The sequence below is a fragment of the Bos indicus x Bos taurus genome, chromosome 6, assembly GCF_003369695.1.
Source record: "Bos indicus x Bos taurus breed Angus x Brahman F1 hybrid chromosome 6, Bos_hybrid_MaternalHap_v2.0, whole genome shotgun sequence".
Taxonomy (NCBI): Eukaryota; Metazoa; Chordata; class Mammalia; order Artiodactyla; family Bovidae; genus Bos; species Bos indicus x Bos taurus.
The window spans coordinates 46,677,449-46,704,458 of NC_040081.1; positions in this window are offsets into that span (position 1 = coordinate 46,677,449).

Genomic DNA, 27,010 nt, shown 5'->3' on the forward strand with positions numbered 1-27,010 from the left:
TGCAATCCATGGGGTCACAGAGTCAGACACGACTGAGCGACTGAACAACAGCAACGAGGTCACAGTCACAGCACTGCCTTTATTCACAGGTATTGGGGGTGAAGATTTCAACATCTTTTAGGAGACACTCAGGCTCTGATGCGCCTGCAGACCTTCCCCTCTCCTGTGCAGAAAATCCCCCGTTAATTCCACAGCAGAGACTCGCCCGCTCCACATTAATGCTGTGTTACGTTCCTAGTGTCTTCTTGAGAAAAGACATTTCCTGAACATAAATTTCTGAGTTTAAGCTTCAAAAAACACTGAAGTAAGCTAAGGATCCTTGTTAAATCAGATGAAGAGAATATTATTAACCAGCATTAACATCATTATTCTAATCCTCAAGTCGAAGTCACCAGTAAGACCAAGAACCAGGGGTTAGAGCTTCCGTGTGTCTTTTTGGGGGACACAACTCAACCCACAATACAGGCTGTGACAAGCAGAGCTTCCTTGGGAGGGTCATAAGCCAGGCTCCCTCACTCAGGATAAGAAGCAGAGCTCCCAGTGTCTCCCAGCATTTCTCAAGCAGTTAGGGCCCCCATGTTCTCTCTGCAGGCTTGGTCCCTGACTTCAGAGATGGGTCTGCTGGGTCAGCTGACTGCCAGGATATGGAGGTGAAGGACAATGACAACCTTGTTCTGCTTTCCACATTCCTCTTTTGCAGATGCTGGCTGAGTTGGCTGGACAGTGAGCGGCAAGGTGGGGGTGCCTGATGCATTTGAGTATATCATACATTCCCGTTCTTGGGTGATCCGCTTTGTTCTCTGCACCAGCCCTTTCTCATTTCACTGTTTGGTTCCAAGTGGTGCCTCTGGATGAAAAGTAACCCAGAGGCACGTGGGGAGGCTGAGATTTAGCCGGCAGGGCTAGGAGCTGTTTTCTGACTGCAGATCAGTATTAGGAGAAGCAGAGATTTCTCTGTGCTGACTTGAGATCCCAAGCAAAACAAAACAGCTACCAAGCCCTGCTGCTCTGATGTGCAGCCTGCTGCCCCGCGGCCTAAGAAAGCAATGGGTCAGATTGATCGCTGTGCTCTTTCTAGAAATTTCTAGGAAACACCTGGGATGGTACAAGTGGCCTGAAGCCAGAAAGTATTTTTGCTTCTCCGAGTTGAGTGTTTATCAGATGTTTTTTCCCCCATAAAACAAACTCTGTTGATTTGAATGCCGTGATCTTTCCTTAAAGAGTGTCTGGTTGTTATGGATTCAGTTCTGTGAACATCCACTTCTCAGTCTTTCTCCTGAGCAGGGTGAGCTGTGGGTGAAAGTTTGAATCTAACTCGCCTTAGCAGCGAGCAAGCACGTTTCCTCTTAGTGAAGCAACTTTTTAATGTGTCTCTTCCAGACACTGCTCAGAACACCTCCACCCGGGCACTTAGGCGCCGCGCCGAGATGTTAAGTACGGAGGATGGCGGGATGTTTTTGTTGCTGTGCTCGGCAAAGCCGACTGCTTTTTACAAACACATTAAACATTAATATCTACAGAATGGGCAGTTTTAGAGTGCACAAGCACGAGTTTCCTGGACACGGATTTATTTATTTTTTATTAATGTAACCTTAGCATGCTACATATTTCTCGCGGAGCTCCAGATCTGAAAAGGCCTTGGCAAGGCCCAATGAATACTTCATGATTCCATTTAAGACCAAGGGAGCCAATAAACTCACCTCAATTTACATTTCAGCAGAGTCTTATAAGTAATGCATGTCGACCGCCTCCCAGCTGTCTCCTGGGCCGCCTAACATCTCAGCACATTCGTGGCCTTTTTGGGAGATGGAACAGAGAAGTACTCTTTTCAATCTGTTTTCTGTTTCTTTTTTCAGCTCCTTGAATCCCTGCTCTGGTGGTCGTGACTAGATGATTGGAAGGAGCTGGCCACGGAGAGCACTGTGGTCTCTCTCCTCTCTTCCTGGGTCAGCCAACACCCCTCCCCTTCCCCCCACCCACATGGTTTCAGCATCACCTGCTGAGCCAAGCCTTTCAGATGACAGCGCAGCCCTGGGCCCATGGGTCAAGCCTGTCCTGACTCTCCAGCTATTCTGATTCAAGCTGGTTGAGCAGCTTCCATCTCAGACCTGACTTTCTTAGATCAAGAGCCCCATTTTGCTGTCTTCATGTCAGTCTCACAGCTGACGCTGCTTGTTCAGCTGGCCTGGCAAGCATGGGCTGCCCTGCCTATGCCCCTTCGTCCACTCCCTCCAGACTCCTGATCCAGGAGCTGATGACTCGGGGCCGCCCTCCTCCAACCTGCACCCTCTCTACACGGGGTGAGTCAGAATGGCACTACCCTGCAGAATCTTCCAGTGGTTTCCAACTATTCAAGGCCCGCCTGAGTATCCAGCTAACAGCTGCCCTATGGGCTTCAGACTTGCCACTTCGCACAGTGGGCAGAATTGGCATAATTGCATGTGCCAATCCTTGAAATAGGCTTCCCTGGTAGCTCAGATGGTAAAGAGTCTGCCTGCAGTGTGGGAGACCCGGGTTAGATCCCTGGGTGGGGAAAATCCCTGGGGGGGGGGGGCGGTGGGGAAGATCCCCTGGGGAAGGAAATGGCAACCCACTCCAGTATTCTTGCCTGGAAAATCCCATCACCTGAGGAAACTGGCAGGCTACAGTCCATGGGGTCGTAATGAGTTGGATATAACTGAGCGAATTCACTTTATTTCACTTTCAATCCTTGAAATAAATATTTCTTCCTATGTATGTGTGTATGCACGTGTAATATAAATATATATAATAAATATAACTATATGATAAATACAAATATGTATATATTTATATGTTATGTGTATAAATATATATATATGTGTGTGTGTGGACAGTCACTTCGGTCATGTACAACTCTTTGTGACCCTATGGACTGTAGCCCACCAGGCTCCTTTCTCCTTGGGATTCTCCAGGTAAGAATACTGGAGTGGGTTGCCATGCCCTCCTTCAAGGGATCTCCCTGACCCAGGGATCGAACCCACATCTCTCCTGCATTGGCAGGTAGGTTTTTTATCACTAGTGCCACCTGGGAAGGCCATATGTGTATGTTTATGTCAATTTATATGTATAGGTATATGTATATCTCTTCCCTCTGTCTCTCTGGAGAACCTTGACTAATGATTCTGGAGCACCCCTTTTACTAACCATCTGGTATAAGAGGCTATCCTCCCACATGGCTCTCTGTGATGTCCACACATCCTTTGATGTTCTTCTCATAGAAATGTAGAGACTAATTCCTCTCCCCTCCAGTACCAGCCAACCTTAGTGACTCACTTCTGTGAATAGAACTCATGAGCTCTGAGGCTGCATTAGGAAAGGCGATATACTGTCAGCCTCACGCTCTCTTTCTCTCCCTGTCACTCTCTGTCCCTTGCTCGTGGAACCTTCCCACCACTTTGTGAGAAAGCTCAGGACATGAAGAGAAGCCATGAGAAGGTGTTTCAGCCCATGGGCCCATCAAAGTGGCAGCTGCAACCAGCATCATCTCCAGACGTGGGAGAACAGCCTTGGGTGACCCAGCCGCCCACCTGGGAGCTGCCCCGGTGACAGTGAGTGGAGCAGAGACACTGTCCCCACAGAGCCCAGCCCAATGTGGAGAGTCAAGAGCAAAACCTAACGATTATTACTCTTTAAAGATTATATATATATATATATTTAAATTTACTTTCTTTTGCTGCTTCAGGTTTTAGTTGCAGCACACGGGATCTTTCGCTGGGGCACCTGGGCTTTGCTGCCCCCCAGCATGCCCCTGAGTGAGGATTCAACCAACCCCTGCCTTGCAAGGAGGATTCTTAACCACTGGACCACCAGGGAGGTCCCTGGCGGTTGGTTTTTATACTGCAAAAGATAACTGGTGAACATTCTCTCTCTGTTTATGCTGATGGCTTCTTATTTTTCTTACTGCTCACTATTTGGAATAAAGTTATTTATTTCTTAACTTGTTTATTTTCTATCTCCTTTATTAAACAGAAGGTCCATGAAGGAGGGAACCTTTTCTATCTTATCCATTTTTCCAACCTAGTGCCTGTAAGAGCTTTTGGCACAAAATAGGTGCCCAGTTAATATTTCTAGAGTGAATCAACTCTAGAATACTCTTGAATCTACTAAATTATATTCTTTTTGATTTTCCTTCTTTCTTCTCTTCCTCTCTTTCTTCTCTGCCTCAGTCTTTCTCTTTTTTCTTTCTTTACTTTCTTACTTCTGCCTTTTGCCCTTCCTTTCTGATAATTTTATTACCTCTTACCACTCAAGTACTACAGAGATAATTTTCCTTGTAAAAAAGTACAAATATTTCAGATAAAGCTGAATTCTCCTTCTCCCCATGCCTGGCCTCTTTCTTCCTCCCCCAACATCCTCACCTGTGTACTGCCTTGGCTCTCAGAAGAGAGGAGAAACCTCCCCGACCCCTCACCCAACACCCAGTGCTACAGGGGCCTGGTCACTCCTCTGCCTCCTAGCCTCACTCTCCTAACACCACCTTAATTTCACTGGATCACTGTCTCCAAGCTCTGCCCTGAGGGGCACTTGTGCCTGAAGCATTCAAAGGGTCCGGCCTCTTCTCGATGGCCCCTTTCTCCCCGCCTCTCTGAGGCTGGGATCTTAGACTCTATGGGCAGGTGCGCCAGAAGAGTCACTGTTGATAGCAGAGCCACAGCTGCATGACTTTGATGGGGAGCAGTGGGAGGGCCTGGGACTGAGGAAGGGAGAGGACGCATCTGGACTGAACTGGCTGTGAGTGGTTTTCCCAGAGCCTTATGCCTTTGATTATAGATCCAACACATTCAACAGGTATTTATTGAGCAGCTGCTGTGGGACCCACGCTGTGCTTCATGCGAGGGCTGCAGTGGTAAATACAGCAGGCGAGTTTGTGGTCTAGTGGGAGAGACAGGCAGAGAAGTGGCAAGTAAACAATTCTAATTTGACATGATCAGGGTGCTTCTGGAGATAAGTCAGGAAATCATGGTCATATCAAAGGGGCATAGGTCTAGTGTCGGAGGCTAGAGGAAACCTCCTTAGAAAAAGGAACGTGGAAGGTGAGATCTTAAGGCCAACGAGCAGCTCACCAGATGCAGGCGGGAGGTGGGGGAGAGGAAGCACAGCACAGTGTCTGGAGGAGAGAATAAAACAGAGAGGATATGACCTCAGGCCAGAAGACCAGCACAGTGACAGGAACCTGGGACCTGTTTACCAGGGCTACACTTACCAGATGGAATTGTTATTAGAACTTCAGCTTGTCGCCTTAAGGAGCAGGGAGGGAAGGCCAGCAGTCCTCAGCTTGGGACACCAGCACTAGGGCCCTGCTGGGCTCCCCGCAGGTGTGACCTAAGGCCTGGAGTGGGCTGTCATTTCACATGCGGGTGCCAGAAACCCAGGCCAGATGTTGCCCCCTTGTCCAGGTGGTCAGGCTCTTCACATTCCCCACTCTGACCTGGACACAAAATCTCTTCCCTTTCCAGGCTTCTCCAGGAAGGCCACCTCTGTGGGTGCAGGGGAATTGAATTGCTGCTATTTGTGAAGGATGTGTGGGGTTGGGGGTGGGTTTGTGCTCACATAGCAGAGCCCAGGGCACCACACACCCTCAGACATGGGTCTCTTTTCTTCCCAGGCTTCTTTGAATGTGCCGTTGACATGGAGTCTCCTCTCTCTGCTCCTCGTTCTCCCCCTTCTTCCCCTCCTCCACCTCCCTCTTACCCTCCTTCTCTAAAACTGAGCAGTCACTTTTCTTATCTTATGCGGAGCAGCCCCACCTGTGTCTCTAATCCCAGCCTCGGCTGACCTGAGCCCAAGTGGTTTATCAAAGCATTTGCCTGATGAAAGTGGGTCACTCCCTGGAGGACAGATTCTCATGGCAGCTGCTAAAAGGAAAAAAAATATATATATTATTGCAGAGGAAGATAAAATAAGCCTGGAAACACTGGTAGCTTAAGCACGTAATCGGTGTGGTCAGAGCTCCCCACCAGCTGAGAGTCAGCTGAGGGTAAAGGCACCCGTGCTTCTAAACACACATGAGTGACTTTCCCCTGGGCTCTCAATATGCTTTTGTAGGTGGTGAGCTCACCTGCAGGGAAGCTATGTCACTTTAACTGGAATCATGGCCAGACTGCCTTTTTGTCTATTCTCCTTACTTCCTGTCTTTTAATTCCTCCCCACCAACCCTTTTTCACTCTTGACATTCGTAACTATTTACTGAAGGCCTCTGTGTGCTAGGATTTAAACTAGGCGTTTGCTAAGGAGAGAAATACTTCCTAGATGAATGTAGGGAGCCTTAAGGGAACTGCTGCTCACTGTCCCCTTCTCCCAGGAAGTGCTCGCCTCCAGTCACCATGACTACCACGGGCACCTTGTGTCCATCACAAATGGTCTCCTTATTGAGATTTTTGGTCTTGAGGTTAAGAGGCATTAGTCAGCTCTCCTGATCTAGAAGCTACACAATGTCAAGCTCAGGTGCTTTAGGGAGGGCCACGTTTCCCCTCAAGTGTGGAGAAAAGCAGGGGTACACTGAAGAAGAATGAAGCAATACCTAGAGAGAAAGGGGAAACTTGTAGCAGATAATCCTGGTTATAACCGTTCTCCAAGCTCCCGCCGTCATAAAGCTGGGCTGCATCTCTGCCCATCCCACAGTCTGGCTTCTTAGTTTTTCTTTGCAGTTGAGCTAATAAATCTCTGATTTTGCCAAGACCGGTTTGAATTGTGATTCTGTCACTGGCATCCAAACTAATAAAGGAGTCATTAAAATTGGACACATAAGGTACTTTGCAGTAAAAGGGCTTCTCTGAAAACTAAGAGAACAAGGCCAGAGGATTGATGACTTCACGTCATTATGACCCAGCTTAAGCGAGAAGTTCTGTGAAGTGTCTGGGCGTAGCGTCTGACAACATAACAGGTCCCCTACCAATGTTAATTTCCTCCCTCCCTCCCATCACCTTATCTTTTCTTCCTGGAAGCTTATTTCAAGTTAGACGCCAGAAAGCAAAAGACATTTTAAAGCAGGTTTTGTGTGCCCTTTTAGATTGCTAATCTCCTAAGTGGTATGAAGTAGCCTGGGTGATCCAGTGCTTCTCTGATGTCCTACTTTTCCATGGGCTCAAGCTGAGTCTGTACTTAATATACAACCAGAATGATATCAAAAAAATATGAATCACAGAGGCATATAGATGGGGAGCTCTGTTACAGGGAAAACACAGCTTTAAGAGAATAGCTTTTATAGAGACTCCCAATCCTGGGGTTCATAGCATTTTAGTTCGAGTACTCACTTTAATTATAAACTGTTGGATTTAACATTCATCAACTTCCCAGGTATTTATCTTTATCCACAGTGACTCACTGACCAGTTTCTAGATTACCCTAGCCCCTTACCTTTAGAAATGCTTTCTTTGTTCTTATGAGGTTTGCTATTTGTTAATTCCTGACTTCTATCAAGACTGTGTGTTTTGAATACTTTTTCACACAAGACCGTGGTTTGTCTTTGAATTAAATCTCCATCTTGCTGGATAGTTGCTAAGTTACAGACTTCACAATATAACTGTTTACTTTCACAATAGAAACATTTATAACAGAAGGGTTAATTGATAAAGAACCAAGAACACTGTGTATGATAAGAAATAGCTTAGAATATATACACATGCAAAGTTGAGGCCCATGCTGCCAATTCTGAGTGACAACTGTCACTAGAAATCCAAGGATTCTGATGCCTGCATTGAAACCCCCACAAATGTCCCAGTTTAAGCTGTGGTGGTGGTTTAGTTGCTAAGTCTTGGTGGACTCTTTGTGACCCATGGACTGTAGTCCACCAGGCTCCTCTGATTTTCCAGGCAAGAATACTGGAGTGGGTAGCCATTCCCTTCTCCAGGGGTCTTCCCCACCCAAGGACTGAACCTGGGTATCCTACATTGCAGGTGGATTCTTTACCAACGGAGCCACTAGGGAAGCCCATTTTAACAGTGCAGCAGTTCTAATTGGTATGCATGGCTTGCACATGTCATAAATAGTTGTAACCTTTCTGCAAAGCGCCAAGTCAGGAGATGTTAATCCACAGGGAAAGCATGGTGAGGCTGCAGCTCCAACCTGATCGGTAATTCCTGTTCTCTGATTTGAAAAAAGAGATTCCTCTCCCTACAGTAGCCCAGCCTCTATTATGCTGTGTGTGCATTAGTAAAATTGATCTCCATAAGAGTTCTTCAAACTGAATTACTTAACAGCCTTGTTGAGGGCTGTTGCAGAGGGAGAGAAGTCAGCGGAACCAGGCCTTGAGGAAGCCGCTGACGTTAAGGCTGATTAAGGCTTCCGCACTTGGCTAAACGGGCCATGCTGTCGATTAGGGAAGCCGGCTGCACTTTACACCTGGAAAACAGGCCCTCTGAGCGAGGCTCCTCTTGCATTAAGACTACTCATTTAGAGGTGGTGTGAATTTTCCATATTCATTTCAATTCACTCCTCTGGTTCCTCAGGGTAATGACACAATTCGGGCTGATTTTCAGGTGGAGAGCTCTCAACCGTTCCAATTCTAAAGTTTTCTTTTTCTTTTTTAAAATTATATAAAATTCATAATAGGGTGGGCAAAAAAAAAGGAAAAAAAAAAAAGAAGAGAAATCAAGTGAACTCAGGTATTACCAAGCCGGGAGTTGTTTTGTTTAGAGTCTTAGGGTCTGGCACAGGCTAGGGGGTCCTGCAGAAAAAGACCTTAAGGTGAAAGTTGGAACCCACAAGGGATGCTTACTAGGGGCTTTGCATGGAAATACCCGAGGAGGTGCTGGCGGAGGGGAACAAGCAGTTAATTTACTTTGGGCATAAATTTTAAGGAGGTGCTAAAAAGTTTGAGAATCAAGATACATAATATATTAACACTTTCTTTTTTTAATAAAAATTAGGGCAGAAAGAGCTATGATGAACAAAATACCAACATTTTAAATGGAGATAGGATCCAGCTCTGCACTTTCTGACTTCACTCTCCTTACTGGTGTCCCAGCCCAGGTCCCTTGTACACACAGCCATGTTTTCTGCCAGCAGCTGCCACCCCATCATGGCCACATGGCCCAGGTGATAAGAGCAGGTCAGAGTTACCCCAGCGGAGTTTTCACTTTTTGTGATAATTATGACATCCTCATCCAAGGTTATATATTGTGGACTCATCTTCCACTCCACACACTGTGTTGAGTGCTCTACACCAGTAATTCATTTACTTCTAGCAGGTAAGGTAGGTGTTTTTCCAGTAGTCATGTATGGATGTGAGAGTTGGACTATAAAGAAAGCTGAGCGCCGAAGAATTGATGCTTTTGAACTGTGGTGTTGGAGAAAACTCTTGAGAGTCCCTTGGAGTACAAGGAGTTCAACCAGTCCATCTGAAAGGAAATCAGTCCTGAATATTCATTGGAAGGACCGATGCTGAAGCTGAAACTTCAATACTTTGGGCTCCTGATGCGAAGAACTGACTTATTGGAAAAGACCCTGATGCTGGGAAAGATTGAAGGTGGGAGGAGAAGGGGATGACAGAGGATGAGATGGTTGGATGGCATTACCGATTCAATGGACATGAGCTTGAGTGAATTCCGGGAGTTGGTGATGGACAGGGAAGCCTGGTGTGCTGCAGTCCATCGGGTTGCAAAGAGTTGGACACGACTGAGCGACTGAAATGAACTGAACTGAACTGAAGGTAGGTCTCCACAGGTGTGGAGACCAAGGCTCAGAGAGACTCCGTCAATCAAGACCCAGGGTTCTCACTAGACTGGTGTGATTTCGAGGCCACGCCCCTACCCTTGCACACACTCCAATTCCACTGTGAGCCGAGCTTGAGAGGGAACACCTTAAGGGCCGCTAAGGAGTCTAGGCAGAATTTAACCTGATTTTTCTCTTATTGATGCAGTGCTGTGTACGCTCTCCTCAGACCTCTCCAGTAGTGGAGGATCCTTGCTTTCTGCAGCAGTGTTCTATTTTGGGGATGTTTATGTTTTTATTGTGGAGAAGGCAATGGCACCCCACTCCAGTACTCTTGCCTGGAAAATCCCATGGACGGAGGAGGCTAGTAGGCTGCAGTCCATGGGGTCGCTAAGAGTCGGACACGACTGAGTGACTTCACTTTCACTTTTCACTTTCATGCATTGGAGAAGGAAATGGCAAGCCACTCCAGTGTTCTTGCCTGGAGAATCCCAGGGACGGGGGAGCCTGGTGGGCTGCCGTCTATGGGGTCGCACAGAGTCGGACACGACTGAGGCAAAACTGCCCCCTCATCACCTCCACACATTGTTCCCATATTTGTCTTTTGGAATAACTGTTTCTTTGCCTGTAATACCTTTTCTTGCTATTATCTGCTCTCTGAACTTCTAGTCATTCCCCAAAACCCACATTAAATATCCCCTTATTTATGTATATTTGTCATATTCTCTAGATCAGTTGTTCATTCCCCATCTCTGATCGTATGGCATTTTATACTTGTTTAGGTTCTCACATTTACTACATTTTTGGGTATAGTTATTTGTTTTCACATTTACCCCCCACTAGACTGTGGGCCTTCAGTCTTGTTTATCATCGGTTCCCAAACACTCAGCCCATTTTTCGGTACACACTAAGGCCTCCCAGAAACACCTGGAGTAACAGGCAAATTTGGCCTTGGAGTACAGAATGAAGCAGGGCAAAGACTAACAGAGTTTTGCCAAGAAAACGCACTGGTCATAGCAAACACCCTCTTCCAACAACACAAGAGAAGACTCTATACATGGACATCACCAGATGGTCAACACCGAAATCAGATTGATTATATTCTTTGCAGCCAAAGATGGAGAAGCTCTATACAGTCAGCAAAAACAAGACCAGGAGCTGACTGTGGCTCAGACCATGAACTCCTTATTGCCAAATTCAGACTTAAATTGAAGAAAGTAGGGAAAACCACTAGACCATTCAGGTATGACCTAAATCAAATCCCTTATGATTATACAGTGGAAGTGAGAAATAGATTTAAGGGCCTAGATCTGATAGATAGAGTGCCTGATGAACTATGGGATGAGGTTCATGACATTGTACAGGAGACAGGGATCAAGACCATCCCCATGGAAAAGAAATGCAAAAAAGCAAAATGGCTGTCTGGGGAGGCCTTACAAATAGCTGTGAAAAGAAGAGAAGCAAAATTCAAAGGAGAAAAGGAAAGATATAAACATTTGAATGCAGAGTTCCAAAGAATAGCAAGAAGAGATAAGAAAGCCTTCTTCAGCGATCAATGCAAAGAAATAGAGGAAAACAACAGAATGGGAAAGACTAGGGATCTCTTCAAGAAAATCAGAGATACCAAAGGAACATTTCATGCAAAGATGGGCTCGATAAAGGACAGAAATGGTATGGACCTAACAGAAGCAGAAGATATTAAGAAGAAATGGCAAGAATACACAGAAGAACTGTACAAAAAAGATCTTCACGACCCAGATAATCACGATGGTGTGATCACTGACCTAGAGCCAGGCATCCTGGAATGTGAAGTCAAGCGGGCCTTAGAAAGCATCACTACAAACAAAGCTAGTGCAGGTGATGGAATTCCAGTTGAGCTATTTCAAATCCTGAAAGATGATGCTGTGAAAGTGCTGCACTCAATATGCCAGCAAATTTGGAAAACTCAGCAGTGGCCACAGGACTGGAAAAGGTCACTTTTCATTCCAATCCCAAAGAAAGGCAATGCCAAAGAATGCTCAAACTACCGCACAATTGCACTCATTTCACACGCTAGTAAATTAATGCTCAAAATTCTCCAAGCCAAGCTTCAGCAATATGTGAACCATGAACTTCCTGATGTTCAAGCTGGTTTTAGAAAAGGCAGAGGAACCAGAAATCAAATTGCCAACATCTGCTGGATCATGGAAAAAGCAAGAGAGTTCCAGAAAAGCATCTATTTCTGCTTTCTTGACTATGCCAAAGTCTTTGACTGTGTGGATGACAATAAACTGTGGAAAATTCTGAAAGAGATGGGAATACCAGACCACCTGGTCTGCCTCTTGAGAAATTTGTATGCAGGTCAGGAAGCAACAGTTAGAACTGGACATGGAACAACAGACTGTTTCCAAATAGGAAAAGGAGTTTGTCAAGGCTGTATATTGTCACCCTGTTTATTTAACTTACATGCAGAGTACATCATGAGCAATGCTGGACTGGAAGAAACACAAGCTGGAATCAAGATTGCTGGGAGAATTATCAATAACCTCAGATATGCAGATGACACCACCCTTATGGCAGGAAGTGAAGAGGAACTAAAAAGCCTCTTGATGAAAGTGAAAGAGGAGAGTGAAAAAGTTGGCTTAAAGCTCAACATTCAGAAAACTAAGATCATGGCATCTGGTCCCATCACTTCATGGGTAATAGATGGGGAAACAGTGGAAACAGTGTCAGATTTTATTTTTCTGGGCTCCAAAATCACTACAGATGGTGACTGCAGCCATGAAATTAAAAGACGCTTACTCCTTGGAAGGAAAGTTATGTCCAACGTAGACAGCATATTCAAAAGCAGAGACATTACTTTGCCAACAAAGGTCCATCTTCTAAAGGCTATGGTTTTTCCAGTGGTCATGTATGGATGTGAGAGTTGGACTGTGAAGAAAGCTGAGCGCTGAAGAATTGATGCTTTTGAACTGTGGTGTTGGAGAAGACTCGTGAGAGTCTCTTGGACTGCCAGGAGATCCAACCAGTCCATTCTGAAGGAGATCAGCCCTGGGATTTCTTTGGAAGGAATGATGCTGAAGCTGAAACTCCAGTACTTTGGCCAGCTCATGGGAAGAGTTGACTTATTGGAAAAGACTCTGATGCTGGGAGGGATTGGGGGCAGGAGGAGAAGGGGACGCCAGAGGATGAGATGGCTGGATGGCATCACTGACTTGATGGACGTGAGTCTGGGTGAACTCCGGGAGTTTGTGATGGACAGGGAGGTCTGGCGTGCTGCGATTCATGGGGTCGCAAAGAGTCGGACACGACTGAGCGACTGATCTGATCTCTGATCTGAAGGCCTATTAAAAAATGCTTTTGTGAAAATCACTAGAGTTAAACAGATTAGCCAGGAACACTCAAAGTTTGTTACAAAGAAAGGAAGTCTGAGTCTGAAAGTAAGTCACTCAGTCGTGACCAACTCTGCGACCCAATGGACTATACAGTCCATGGAATTCTCCAGGCCAGAATACTGGAGTGGGTAGCCTTTCCCTTCTCCAGGGCATCTTCCCAATCCAGGAATCAAACCAGGGTCTCCTGCATTGCAGGCAGATTCTTTACCAACTGAGCTATCAGGGAAGCCCATAAAGAAAGGAATTTGGAGTCAAATAGAAGCATGCTTGAATCTAAGTTCTGCCTCTTCTGTTTCCTAGATGAGTGCCCATGGACCAATCATTTAAATCCTTGTTTTCTTCCCTGCCCTATTCTCCTTCCTTATTTCTCTTTCCATCTTTGCTCCTTACCTGTCCACAGGTAGTTTCTTGCAGTGCCATAACAGAGCCCAGGAACTGGCTAGTTCCTACAGACAGTTCTTGGAGATCCCATGTTGAGGGCTATTCCTGAAGTTTGAGGATGGACTCTGCAAAGAGAAAGCTATGAGATTCTATGCTGCTACCCTGTACTTTCTCAGGGGGCATCAAATTGACCCTATAAAACCCCTCCCCAAACCCAGCACTGATCTTTGATTTTAATAATGCAAACTGTGGCAGAGAGAAATCCTTCTTCTAATGTGGAGAAGTCTCCAGTGATGTGGGGAAAACCAGCAGCAAACGACAACCCCTGGACGCCTGGAACTTTGGGGCCAAGTTTGCTTATCGCTGCCACTGGCTGGAGCAGTGAAGGTTGAAGATGAATCTTTTCCTCTTTTCCCTCCAGGTGGCTCTAGTGGTGAAGAACTCGCCTGCCAATGCAGGAGACTAAGAGACACGGGTTCCATTCCTGGGCGGGGAAGATCCCCTGGAGGACGGCATGGCAACGCATTCCAGTATTCTTGCCAGGAAAATCCCATGGACAGAGAGGAACCTGGAGGGCTACAGTCCATAGCGTTGCAAAGAGTTGGACAAGACAGAACCGACTTAGCACACATGCATGTGCCCCCACCCCAAGTTTCCATTATGTTAAGAAAAGGGCTTTAAGCACTGACTCTATTTACAGTTTTATTAGATATACTTGATTGTGCCTGTGATATGAAGCCTGGGGCAAAGCACTGAATTAAATGTCAAAGAAACAAATACACAGAAAACTTCAGTGAATTGCTGAGATATGTGCACCCACATATCTCAGTGGGCTCTGTGCTAAGAAACAGACACCCAAATCTGTGGGGGAAGCACAGAGCAGTCCTTATCCTTTAGAAAATTCTGAGCCTGAGTCCTGTCATTGCCAAGGTCAGCATTTTAGGAATTCTGCATTTTCAAAACTTGCAGCCCAGGTGATGGAGGGCATGAAATTCACATCTCTTGTTCTACCACCTCCTGCTGCTTTTGAGCTCAGTAAGAATTTCAGAATGCCATTCTTTTTTATGCCTCCAGTTAACTCTGCACCACAACCCGAGGCAGTACCAACATGTAAAGGATGATTCCACAGATTGTAGCCACCATGCTGCTTCCCATGTCTGACAAGCCCTGGGCAGTGAGAGACTGCGGGAGGCGGGGAGGGGGACAGCGGGAAGAAGAGGAAGGTGAGCCTCCAGAGGGGCCAGGGGGAGGTTATGGGAAAGGAGACTCTGTTTTTTGTAAATCTGTATGCATGGTGGAAATATGTTGTTTTTGTTCGTCTTGTATGTATCACTTTGGTGAATAACTCCTCTGCTACTGTATGGCTTTGAAAGTTTGGGGTGGGGGGAATAACAAGCGAGATAACATTGTTTCTGCAGATCTGCACTCCACCCTTCTCTGCGTCTCTGCCTAAGAGGCTGAGCTGCAAGACCTTCATCTCCAGGGTTCTGGTTAGTTCATCCATTGAGAAGCACTGAGAGGGGATAGGAGCTGGGAGAGTGAGCCCCCTCCCTCCTGGGTTCATTTCTCGATAAAGCTCTGGTCTCTGCTTCTTCAGGTGCCTTTGACTTACTCTGGTAACACAGCCTGGTCGTGACTCGCTTGATGTCCTTTCTGTCTGGGGAAGCGAAACTCCTGGCTGTGCCCAGGGTAGGACGCCATCCCTTGTCAATTTCCCCACCCCTGCCCACATCTTTATAAACTGCCCCTTTGTTTAACTCTCCTCGAGCTTCCCAGGTGGCGCTATTGGTAAAGAACTCACCTGCCAGTGCAGGAGACAATGGAGTTTCGATCCCTGGGAAAGATCCCCTGGAGGAAGACATGGCAACCCACTCCAGTATTCTTGCCTGGAGAATGCCATGGACAGAGGAGACTGACGGGCTACAGTCCATGGGGTATCAAAGAGTCAGACACGACTGAAGTGACTGAGCGTGCATGTACCATTGTCCCACTGAGTGTGCTGTTTCTTATTGTCACCCTGACAGATGCACAGCATGTCTCATTTCCCCTCAATATCCCTCTAAAATGAAAACCAACCACCACGGACAGGCAGATCACCCAGACTAGTTCCTTCATTTCTTTAGAAATTGCTGTCGATGATTTCTTATAAGCCAGGTTGTTCTGGGGGTTAGGAACACCAGGATGAAGGACATACCCTCCTTCTATCCTCATGGCTTTTATATCCTAATGGGAGAGACTAAACAGAGACAGACCTGAGGTCATCTCATACTCTAAAGAAAAGGAAAGAATGACATTGGAGCCTAGCTGGGAGGGTGTCGGTGGTGGGTAACATCAGATAGGGTGGCCAGGGAAAGTTGAGAGGCACCGTGAATGAAAGAAAAATGGCAAAAAGTACAAATTACATGGAAAGGACAGCAAAGTGCCAGTGTATAGGAGCAGATATGAGCCTGGTCTGGTTCAAGATGAGAAAGAGGTCAGTGCAGCTGAAGTTCAGAAAGCCAGGGTGTGCGGGTAGGTGCTGAGGCCGTAGAGGTGCTGGCCCTGAATATATGACCTAGAAAATCAGGGGTTAGATCTTATTCCGAGTGGGACAGGGGCCATTTTAAGATTTAAAGATAGAAGTGATGTAATCTTTTTTTACATTTGTAAAAAATCCCCCTGGTTGACATCTCAGGAGGGATGCTTGGCTGTACAACCTCCAGCCCCATCTATGTGTGTCTTTGACTGTCATCCTTCACAGCTGGCTGCCCTGGCTTGGGGAATGGTGTCCTGTGTACCACATGATCAGGTAGGAAGCTGACCATCCTCCTTGACTGCTCCGTCTCATTTATCTTCATCCATTCAGTTGCCACATCCATCCTTTCTGCCTCTTTTGAAATTCCCCTCCTGGCTTTCATCTCCTCTGTCCTTACTTAGACTGGGAGCCTCAGCTTTCTCACCCTGGATTTCTGCACATCAGCATCTCTGCTTTCAGCCTCCTGCCTCCCCCGTCCATCTCCCACTTCTCTGACAGGGTTATTTTTATCAAACACACTCCCCAGATTCTTGGTTTTCCTTGACACCTCACTGCGTCCCTGGCCAGCCAACACTTAGCCTTTGTCCGTGATGCTAACAAGTGCTCTGTGATCTGGTGTTTCCTCAGAGGATATGCTCCTTCCTTCACTCTACACCTTGCCGCTGATGTTCCCTCTCCCTGGGATGCTGTTTCTCTGCTTGTCCCAGGCATACCTGGTTTTCGCAACACTTCTTGGATAAAGCCAGTTGTGAACCCCCAGGCACGAGGTGGAGTTGGCCCTGTCCTCCTTACTTCTGTGAGCAGCACTATTTTGGCTCTTGTCACACTGTTTGGCAACTCACTGTTTGCTTGTTCACCTTCTCTATCTCCCTGGTGGCTCAGATGGTAAAGAATCTGCCTGCAATGCAGGAGACCTGGATTCGATCCCTGGGGGGTGGGGGAAGATCCCCTGGAATGGCAACCCACTTCAGTAATCTTCTTGGAGAATCCCATGGACAGAGGAGCCTGGCAGGCTACAGTCCATGGGGTTGCAAAGAGTTGGACACAACTGAGAGGCTAACACTTTCACCTTCTTCTCCATTAGCCTGTGGAGGGGGAGCATGTTTCAGACACTAGCAACCAGGAGTGCAGGGGTACCGGCCCTTTGAAATGGAGGCCTTGGAAGGGGTCCTGGGGACCGAGGATTCTGCAGAAGCCCCAGAGCAGGAGTGGCAGGAATACTTGTCTTGGGCCTTGCATAGCAGTTATTTTCCAAGTGTTCACTAGCTGCTGTTATGATATTGACTTTCCAGCACTTTAGACGCTGTTCAATAAATCTTTGTTGCATGATCAAAGGATGAATAACACCCTACCTTCCCATGAAGCATCCTCCAGTCCTTGCCCAACAGCTCTTTCCCTGTTAGAATGGAAGGATTCCTGAGAGGCTTCGCTAGTACTCTCATACCACCTTGCCTGGGGGCGAGGAGCTACTATTTATTGAGCATTTGCTATATACACAGGGCACAGTGCTAAACACATGTCTCCTTTAAACATCGTAGACTTCAGTGAGAAAATAATGACAATATCGAGCACTTCCATGTGTTAGACCCAGTTCCAAACATATTTTAACTCATCTATTCCTTATATTAACTCTAAGAAGTGTGTATGTGTGTGTGTGTGTGCACTCAGTCACTTCAGTCATATTCAGCTCTTTGCAACCCTACGGACTGTTACCTGCCAGGCTCCTCTGTCCATGGGGATTCTCCAGACAAGAACACTGGAGTGGGTTACTATGCCCCCTTCCAGGGGATCTTCCTGACCCAGGAACCAAACCAGCATCTCTTAGGTCTCCAGAATTGGCAGGCGGGTTGTTTACCACGAGTGCCACCTATGAAACCCTAACTCTAAGAGGTGAATATTATTGTCTCCATTGACAGATATTGAGATGGGGGCCCAGAGAGGTTAAGCAGCTTGTTTAAGGTCACACAGCTGGCTGGTGGGAACTCTTGTCAGATTCTCAAGCTCATGCCTTAATGACTGAGCTAGTCTCCCTCTACCTAACCTTGGTGATTGATGGATGGGGAAAAAGGTGGAGGTTCCCCTGGGGTTCAAGATTCCTGGACTTCCTTAAAAGGTTAAAACCTCAGTTACACACTTCACATTTGCCTGAGAGGGGCTGGCACAGTGAAGGTTTTCACAGGTGTGTGCTGGGTGATGGAATGAATGAAGGGAGGGGCAGAGGTGGCAGATGCTTGGTTTTCTATCAGGTGTGGGGCTTCTGCTCCATCTGTACTCTTTCCTGAGAATTCTTGTTCTTAACTTTGGATTTTTGCTCAACGGGAACATTTGAAGGTGTTGAAGTCTCATGGGCCATGCATGTCAGGCAAACTTCCAAGCTATTATACAGCTCTAAATATATACCCGAGATGGTCCCCTGTGTTTTATGTACAATGACTCATCTAATCCTCAAGACTGCTCTGTGATAGAGGGGCTCAACTCATTCCCACTTTACAGATGATGAAATGGAAGCACAGAGAGGGGAGTTCCTGTCCCAGACCTCTCCTTGTGTGGGGGCCGGAGTTGGGATTGGAGCCCAGGCAGGCTGGCCCCAGAGTCCACTCTCAGCAGATACTGCAGGGCAAAGGGGAGCCTCTGACCACAGCCCATGCTGCTGCCTGGGCAGCCTTCATAGGCCTGGCTGCTGCCTCTCCTGTGGGACAGAGTGATTTGGAGCTTGGACAGACTGAAAACTCAAAACGGCATTTGCTTTAGTCTTCCACCTCCTTTTTAAAGTTACTTGAAATCTTTTAAAGACAGTGCCAGTGACATTAAAAACATGAGCAATACCCGGGAGAGTGACCTTGGGCCCAGCTACTTGACATCTCTGTGCCCCAGTTTTCCTGTTGATCAAATGGGGGTAATAACAATACATGTTTCGCAGAGTTGTAGGGATGAAGTGAGTTAATACGTGCTAAAGGCTTACAGCGGTGCTGCGTGCACAGTAAATACGCAGTAACTCTCTTTTTGTTATCTCCTCTCCTTCCTCCATTTTCCTTCTTCATTTCCTCAGGGAGATGTTTCTTAAACCCTAGATAAGGTCAGGTACCCCTGAGAAGCTTTTTAATAGTGTTGTCCTTCCTACTTTGTAATGCTTTTTGCAATTGTGTTTGTGTATATATATATATATGTATACATATATATTTATACATTTAAATATGTATATGTATTTAAGGCATTATTCTAGATCATCAGCTCTGCAAATGCAAAATCTGGTCTCCTATTCATCACTGTACCTTACTACTTGGGCTTCCCTGGTGGCTCAGTTGTAAAGAATCCACCTCCAATGAAGGAGCCATAAGAGATGCAGGTTTGGTCCCTGGGTCAGGCAGATCCCCTGGAGGAGGGCATGGCACCCATTCCAGGATCCTTGCCTGGAGAATCCCATGGCCAGAGGAGTCTGGAGGACTGCAGTCCATAGGGTCCCAAAGAGTCAGACACAGCTGAAGCGACTTAGCATGCATGCATGAACCCTAATGCACATCATTGTCCTCAGCACAGAGCAGACACTCAGTAAGCATTTCCAGAGTGGGTGCTGTGAGAGAAGTTCCCCCACCACCCAGGACTGGATGCTGGCCTCCAGTCACCGCTTAGTCTTCTTTTCACTACAGCCCAGCACTATTGCTCCCATAGCCCCTGCCAGCCTCTCTGGAAGGAATCTGGAGAAGTTGTGTGTACCATGAGCTGGACTCAGGGCACCTCCCCAAACATCTCTCTCCTGAACCTTCTGCCCACTTCCATCAGGTCCATTTTCTCCCAGCCTTCTGTTTTTTCTTTTTCTATTTGGCTGCTTGGGGTCTTAGTCCCCAGCCAGGGGTTGAACTCGTCGCCCTTGCGTTGGAAGTGTAGAATCCTAACCACTGGACCACCAGGGAAGTCCTTTCATGGGACTTCTTGATCTCATCTTGTTCCTCGTGACTTCTCTGTTCTTTTTCCTAGTTTCATCTGTTACTTCCTCACTTTTAACTTATTCTTTCAACATAGCATTTTGGGGTACCTCTTCAGGTGAGTTCCTGAATGTTTTATTGTCAGAAGGGCTGAACAGAAAATGCCTTTCTACATTCACTGGAAATATGAGAATGGATCTTTTGCTTTGGTTCTTATCAGACTTACCCTGCAGACCCCTCTGTGTATCCTCAAGGTTCTTCAGGCTGGAGTTGAGCAGGAAGTGCATTTAACAAAACCTTCATTTGAGGCCCAGGAGACCCAAGCAGCAATGAGCAAGGCTTGGTCACTCTGTGAAGATGACTTCAGAACAAATGGATTGAAAACTTGGCAAGCCCCTGGTTCCTGAATCTCTCCTTTCGCAACATGTCTTAGATTCAGAGCCATTCTATACTCATGAGGGTGGTAAGAAATACTGTTTGAAAACATCTCATTTCACTTTTCAGTACATTTGCTTGGAACCCCCCTTAACTTTCCGACATTTTCTTATCTATGTTGTACCAAAGTTTAATTTCTTCCCTCCTTCACAGAGATGGATGGGCACGAGCTCTCTGCTGACAGGATGGTAGATGGATTTATGCCCGTAATAAGAGGTAAGAGCAGAAGGGACTTTCTTTGGCTTGTGAAGAGATCAATGCCTCCTGAGAACCAGCCGAGACCTCTGGTATCCCAGCACAGAGTCTGTGGCCAGTGGCACCTTGGATGAGGCTGGAGGAGAAAACAGGTGCATCTTCCTGTCTGGACTCGGCTGCCTGGCCACAGTCAGGATGGAGTCGGGGAACCTGTGAGCTCCTTCCTGGGTCTCCATCCCAGGCTGACTCCTGTGAGGACGCCAGAATTTGGGAAAAGAAAGAAAACAAAATAAAAAAAGGAAATATAGGCTTCACAGGACATTCAGGTTTAATCCTGAACCTCAAGGTGTCCCAGCTTTGGGCTCTGTGTGCCCCGTTCAGCACACATGACCCATCCCAAAGCATCTCTCTGTACTGTTTATCTCTGTTGATTCAAATACTGTTTCAGTGCAGCTTTAAAAAAGCAGGAGGGCGGATGGAAGACACCAGGGTGTTTTCTTCAGTCTCAGACAGGCTTGCAAAAGCAAATGACAAGCCCAATCCAGCTCTTCCATTTCCTCTTCTCTTAGTCTTTTTTTTTCTCCTGTCCACATTTTTTTCTTCCTGTCCAAAAAAAAAAAAAAAAAAAAACCCAAAAAGAAAAACCACATTCTTGTGACTGAGTATTGGAGCGGCTGGTACAGGTTAAGTTTTAGAGAAGTGTGGGCATGCTTGGTATCGTAGTCAATCTGAAACAATTTTCAGAATGCCAGGCCCTTTCTGCACTTTTACTTTCTTTCAAATGAAAAAGCTTTATTGTTTTGACTGATTGGAGAGGTAAGCAATCTGTGTGGTTTACTGGCTTAGAATTCAGACTGAGGTCAAGTTTCTTTTTATATTTAGGTAAAATGGCTTGGCACCAGCTTGCTACTGCAGAAATGCATCGACTTTCCTGGGGTCTATTTGTTTTTCTCCTGTGTCAAGTCCAAGAATCCAGGAACTGACTTGATTCAAGCTGTCAGTCCTGGTTACAGCTGCCTGGCGTGGGGAGGTATCGGTAGCCTCTAGTCGGGTCTGTGGATTGTGGCCCCCAGACCAAGGCAGGAACCAGAGTCCTCTCCTTAGTCACTGCGGTGATGTCAGCTGGTAGGTCCCCTAAGGGTGTCTCTTTCTTCAGGGAGTTCTTGAGATTCTATGAAAGTAACCTGCCCACTATTAGAATGACCACTAAAACTACAGCTTCTTTATTTCTCACTTGTCTGATTCTTACCACTGACCCCTTCTGTCAAAATATGAGCCTGCCTATGTGCATACCACACACATATAGACATACATACAGACACACACAGACACGTATACACAGATACACACGGATACAAACAAGACATCTGCATCTCCCGTTACCCCTACAGAACTCCACTTCCTAACCCTGGCTCCACCTCCTGGTGTTTAAAGTGTGGTCCAGGGCCCAGTAGACCCTAAGCTTGTTAGAAATGCAGAGTCCTAGGCCACACCCCAGGCCAATTGACTTGAAATCTATCTGTACGTGATCTCTACTGATTCATATGTGCTGCTCTCCTCCTGCTGGGAAACCTTGCCTTTTCCAGCCATCAAAGGCTCTTTGGATACTGCTTGCCTTGCATCTGGGCCAATATCCAGGGTCTGTCACGTTCTGGTCTGCCCAATAGCCTCCAACCTGCTGTGGTTCCCCCTCGGAAGGTCTTCTGGACCCTGGAGGGTGAGTCTTGTGTCTGTGTTTCAGACTCTCTTTGGTCTCTGATGCAGCGCAGGTGAGGAAAGTGGTTTGTCTTTAGAAGACTGCTCTGGAGCTTGAACTCGCTCAGAGCCATCTCTAGATGCTTCCAGGATGCACTGAATTTAAGGGAGGGAATCCAGGCATCCAGATTGAACCCGTCTGGTGTCCTGCATCCTTGGGCTTTGGCCCAGTGATCTTGCCTAGTATGTCTGTCTGTATGTGCCATAGTGTAGCAGTTACCCTCCAGAAGTCGAGAGGCGGCAGCCCTGAAACCTCTCACGAGATAGTGACTTACCGGTCCCCCAGAGCCTGATTCTCCCTTTGTTTTCAGGTGATACACTTGGAACTAAAGCCTGCTGTTGCTGCAGGTGAATGAATTCCCCTCCTTGCTTTGGTGAGGACGTGTTCTGCTGCTTTCAATAGAAATCCAGCGACACTGGTGTAACCAGATAGAGGTTTATATTCCTTTGCTAACAGTGTGTTCAAAGCGGGGCTGTCCAGGGATGATCTGGGGGCTCAGCGATGCCAGACCAGGCCCCTTCCAGCTCCATGTGCCACCATCCTTAACATGTGGGTCCACCCCCAGGCACCCCTGGGCATGGGATGTGTACCACAGGCAAAACGAGGTGAAGATCTGGTGCCAGCTGATCTGTTACTGTTTGTATCAGAAAAGCAATGGCTTTCTGGGAAGCCGTACCCTGTGCATCTCATTAACCCAAATTGGGTCATGGGGATGTGTGAATAAGGGAGAAGCGAGCCTGGGGTTGGATAGATATTGAGCAGAGTCTTCACAGCTGTAATTCAGGATGTATTGCCAGGTGGTGCTCTGAGTTGATCCGATGTGGGAGTGATTGGGGAGTACAAAGGCAGAATTCAGAGGCTGCTCTGATAGTCTGGGCAAAAGTGAGGAAGATGTCCTTGTGGATGGGTGAAGCCCACATGGGCCAGCTACAGGAAGGACCCCATCTTCATGGTGACACCTCCAAGCCCCCCGCTGCCCTCACGTGGACCCTGTGGTTGCCTCCGGGTTCATCTCTGCTTTTGTTTGCCTTCTGCACAGCAGCCATAATGATCTTTAAAAAATACGTACATCCAAACTAGGACAAGTGACTCTCTGTGGAGAAATTAACCGACAATACGGATTCAGTCAGGCTCTCCTGTCCCACTCTCTCACGACCTCATGTCTTATGTTCTGTAAACAATGACGTTGCTGAGCTTGGTAGCACTGGGCCTGTGCACCCACTTGGCCACGGGCCACTTTTGTCTGTCTTAGTCTATCAGTAGTCTTTGAAGACTCGCTGCTGCTGCTGCCCAGAAAGAATAAACAGGTCTGCAGTCCTCACACCTCCTTGAGTTTTTTCTGTCTTCCCTGGTTGTACCTTATCTACCCTGGGATCAGGGAACAATTTGAGTGGCAAGACAATTGGCTCAGTCAGCAGGATATCCAGCAGGTAGGGGAGCCTGCGGCTCCAATGGAAGGAAGAAGCCAGTGGCCACCACAGTGCATTTGGTACCCGGTGGCCACTGTCCTCTCGGCGTGGGTCCCAAGGGAAGACTGGGAGGCAGTGAATGGGTCATCGGATGATATTGAAAAGACATTATAGGCAGTGAGCTCTCGCTTGCTGGACAAAGCAGCATGTAGGTACTGCTGCTAACACCGTGAGGTGGGTTTTATTGACTGACTTGAAGGCGAACATGGAGAATGCTCTCCCTGATGCTGCGTGAGTGTACAAAAAGTATTGAAAAAGCCTTATAAGCAGCGAGGTCTCACTTGCCAGATAAAGCAGCATGCGCTGCCACCAACACTATGGGGTGGACTTTGTTGAACATGGAGAATGCTCTCCTTGATGCTATGTGAGTGTGCGAACTGCAGAGATGGGCAGAGGAACTAGAGCAACAGGTGCAGTTGCTAGAACAAGAGCTGCATGGCCTTGGGGACTATGGTGTCTTAGACTGAGATTACAGAATGCCAGGCGACTCATGCAGGGTGCACTTAATCAAACACACAGCCTGATGAAATGATTGATGCGGCCATCTGCACCATGTGGACGAAAGCAGGAGAGTTCCTGGATTCCATGAGTAAATGGCACACTTATGCTGAGTTAACCCAAGTGGTGAGAGAATTGGGCATGAGATAGGGCATGTTTAACCTAAATGCCCGGAGCCCATATGATGAACGTTTTACTGGCTGTATTCGAGATGCCGTTTTAACCAATGCTCAGCCCACCTATTTTGGATCCTTGCCTGCTGTACTTACACCCTACTTGGGGCACCCCGTCTGGCTAGCTTGAGAAACACAAAGGGGCTGTGTCAGGCTGTCAGGCTAAAGGGTTTAGGGCTGTGAAAACCCTGAAAGTCAGCCGAGCTGACAAATGCCCCGTCTCGGTGACACAGGCGCAAATGTGGGCTGATGCACTAGCAGCAGGACTTGACAGAAATAAAATTGACAAGCAACTAATGCTGTACTCCTAGAGCTGTGGAAGCAATTGAGACCAGAGCAGCAGTTTACTAAATGTGGAAAGCGCCCACAGCATGAGGAACAGGCGGTTCAGATAGAGGACTTTATGCCAACTGGAGATGTCTCTGCTGATGCCCTGTTCCATTTTGAATAGGGCTCAAACCAAGGTGCCTGCCTAGAGAGCCCAAGTGGGGACTGGAGGCTCCATGTGAAACTTGCAATTCCCTGGTCACCAACCGATGTACAAAGAGTAATGGCCCTGGTTGACACCGGTGCTGAATGCAGCCTGGTACATGACAAACCAGAACAGTTTCCTGGCCGCAGTGCACATATTGATGGCTATGGTGGCCAAAACATTGAAGTAAAGGTTGTGTCCTTGACATTGGAAACTGGGTGACTTTTTGTGCAAGTGTACACTGTGTACGTGTCCCCAGTTCTGGAATATATTTTGGAGATAGAAATCTTCAAGGTCTTGTGCTGTGGACCTCTGTGGGGAATTCCGTCTCCAGTGCATGTTGCGAAGGCAGTCATGAGGGGATATGCCAAGCATCCCCCACAGGTGTTGCCGACACCCCGGAGGGCAGTGACTGTGAGACAATATCGTCTACCAGGTGGCCACAAATAGATGCCACCATTGCCGAGCTAACAAAAGTGGACGTTGTATGTTCTACACAAAGCCCATTCAACTCGCCTATGTGGCCCGTCTGGAAGCCTGATGGCTCTTGGTGGATGACTGTGGACTACGGGGAACTGAATAAAATGGTGCCACCTGTGCATGCTGCTATGCCATTTATCCATGGCTTGATGGACCAGTTAACTACAGCGCTGGGCACTCATCACTATGTGGTGGACTTACTGATGCTTGTTTCTCTGTAGTTATAGCTGCTGAGAGTCAAGATCAGTTTGCATTCACTTGGGAAGGGTATCAGTGGATGTTCCAAGTCCTTTCCAAGGATATCTGCATAGCCCAACAATATGGCATGGTTGCAAGAAATTTGGAAGAATGGAACTGCCCTGCATCAGTGAAACTGTTTAATTATATCGATGACGTGCTACTGATTAATCTCTGATTCTTTTGCAGATGAAAAACAGTGTACTGTAGAGCTGTATCCTATGATGTAGACAGTGTACTGTAAAGGTTGTAACCTCAGATTAAAAAAAATGTAATCATGTGGGTGAAACAAGTTCTTCCTAATGAGGTGATGCCTTGGCTACACTGGCACCTACCATCAAGCAGGGACAAAAACCAAGTAGGCAATTGCCAGAGGGTGGGATCTTCCTATTTCTTGGAGAGAAATAGCAGATGCCTGCCATGATTATTCCACACGTGCCCGGGAAGCGCTTCATCCCTGCAGGCTGGCAGCCACTGATGGACAGGTGGTGAGGGGAGAGTTCCTTTGACTCGGTGGCAAGTGGACTTTGTAGGGCCTCTGCCACTATCAGAGGATGCCAGCTTCACTTTAATAACTGTAGATACAGCTACAGGTTTGCTGTTTGGCCATGCAAGGCCGCTGACCAATGCTGTACACTTAAGGTGCTTGACTGACTGATAGCAATGTATGGCTGTCCTCTGATTACAGAGAGTGACTAGGGTACTCATTTCACCAGAAAGGAAGTGCGAGACTGGGCAAAGAGGCTGGGAATTCAATGGGTATTTCATGTCCCATATCACCCACAGGCATCAGGCATGATTGAGTGATACAATGGTTTGTTAAAACAAGGCTTGCGGCTGTCTATTGATTCCCCCCTCCTTAAAGTGGTGGACCTGATGCCTATGGGGGGTTTTACGGGTCCTCAATGAAAAACCATGTAGCCTCCCTGGTCGAGGCTCTTCTGAATCGAGCTGCTGCGCTGATACAACTGCAGATGGCAACAACAGATATTCTCTGAAAACCTGGCTATGGAACCCAAGGTAATATCTTGTTGCCAGCCCCAACGGAGATTGCACAAGAACAGATGGTGGACTGGACTTGGCCATGGAAGATGAAGGTCCACCCCATGCATTGAGTAGCTCTCCTAGCCCCATGCGGGCAGAGGCTGCAACATGACTTTCAGACTGTACCCTGGGTGACAAGCCCCTGGCCCCCTCCTGTGCGTGTGACCTGGCCAGGACCACAGGGAGCTGCCTCAGTGTTGAAAGGTGCATTTATACTCTCCCTGTGGCCTGTCATGAATTTCCCTATTATGCTCCACGTGGAGCCACAGGATGTAAGAAATCCGTGACGTGCAACGCCTAACTGGAGACACACTGCAGGAGAGGTGGGCCAGCCTGTCCAGTACCCGGCACTGGGTTTTGCTCTGTAGCAGCTGTGCAGCCTGCCC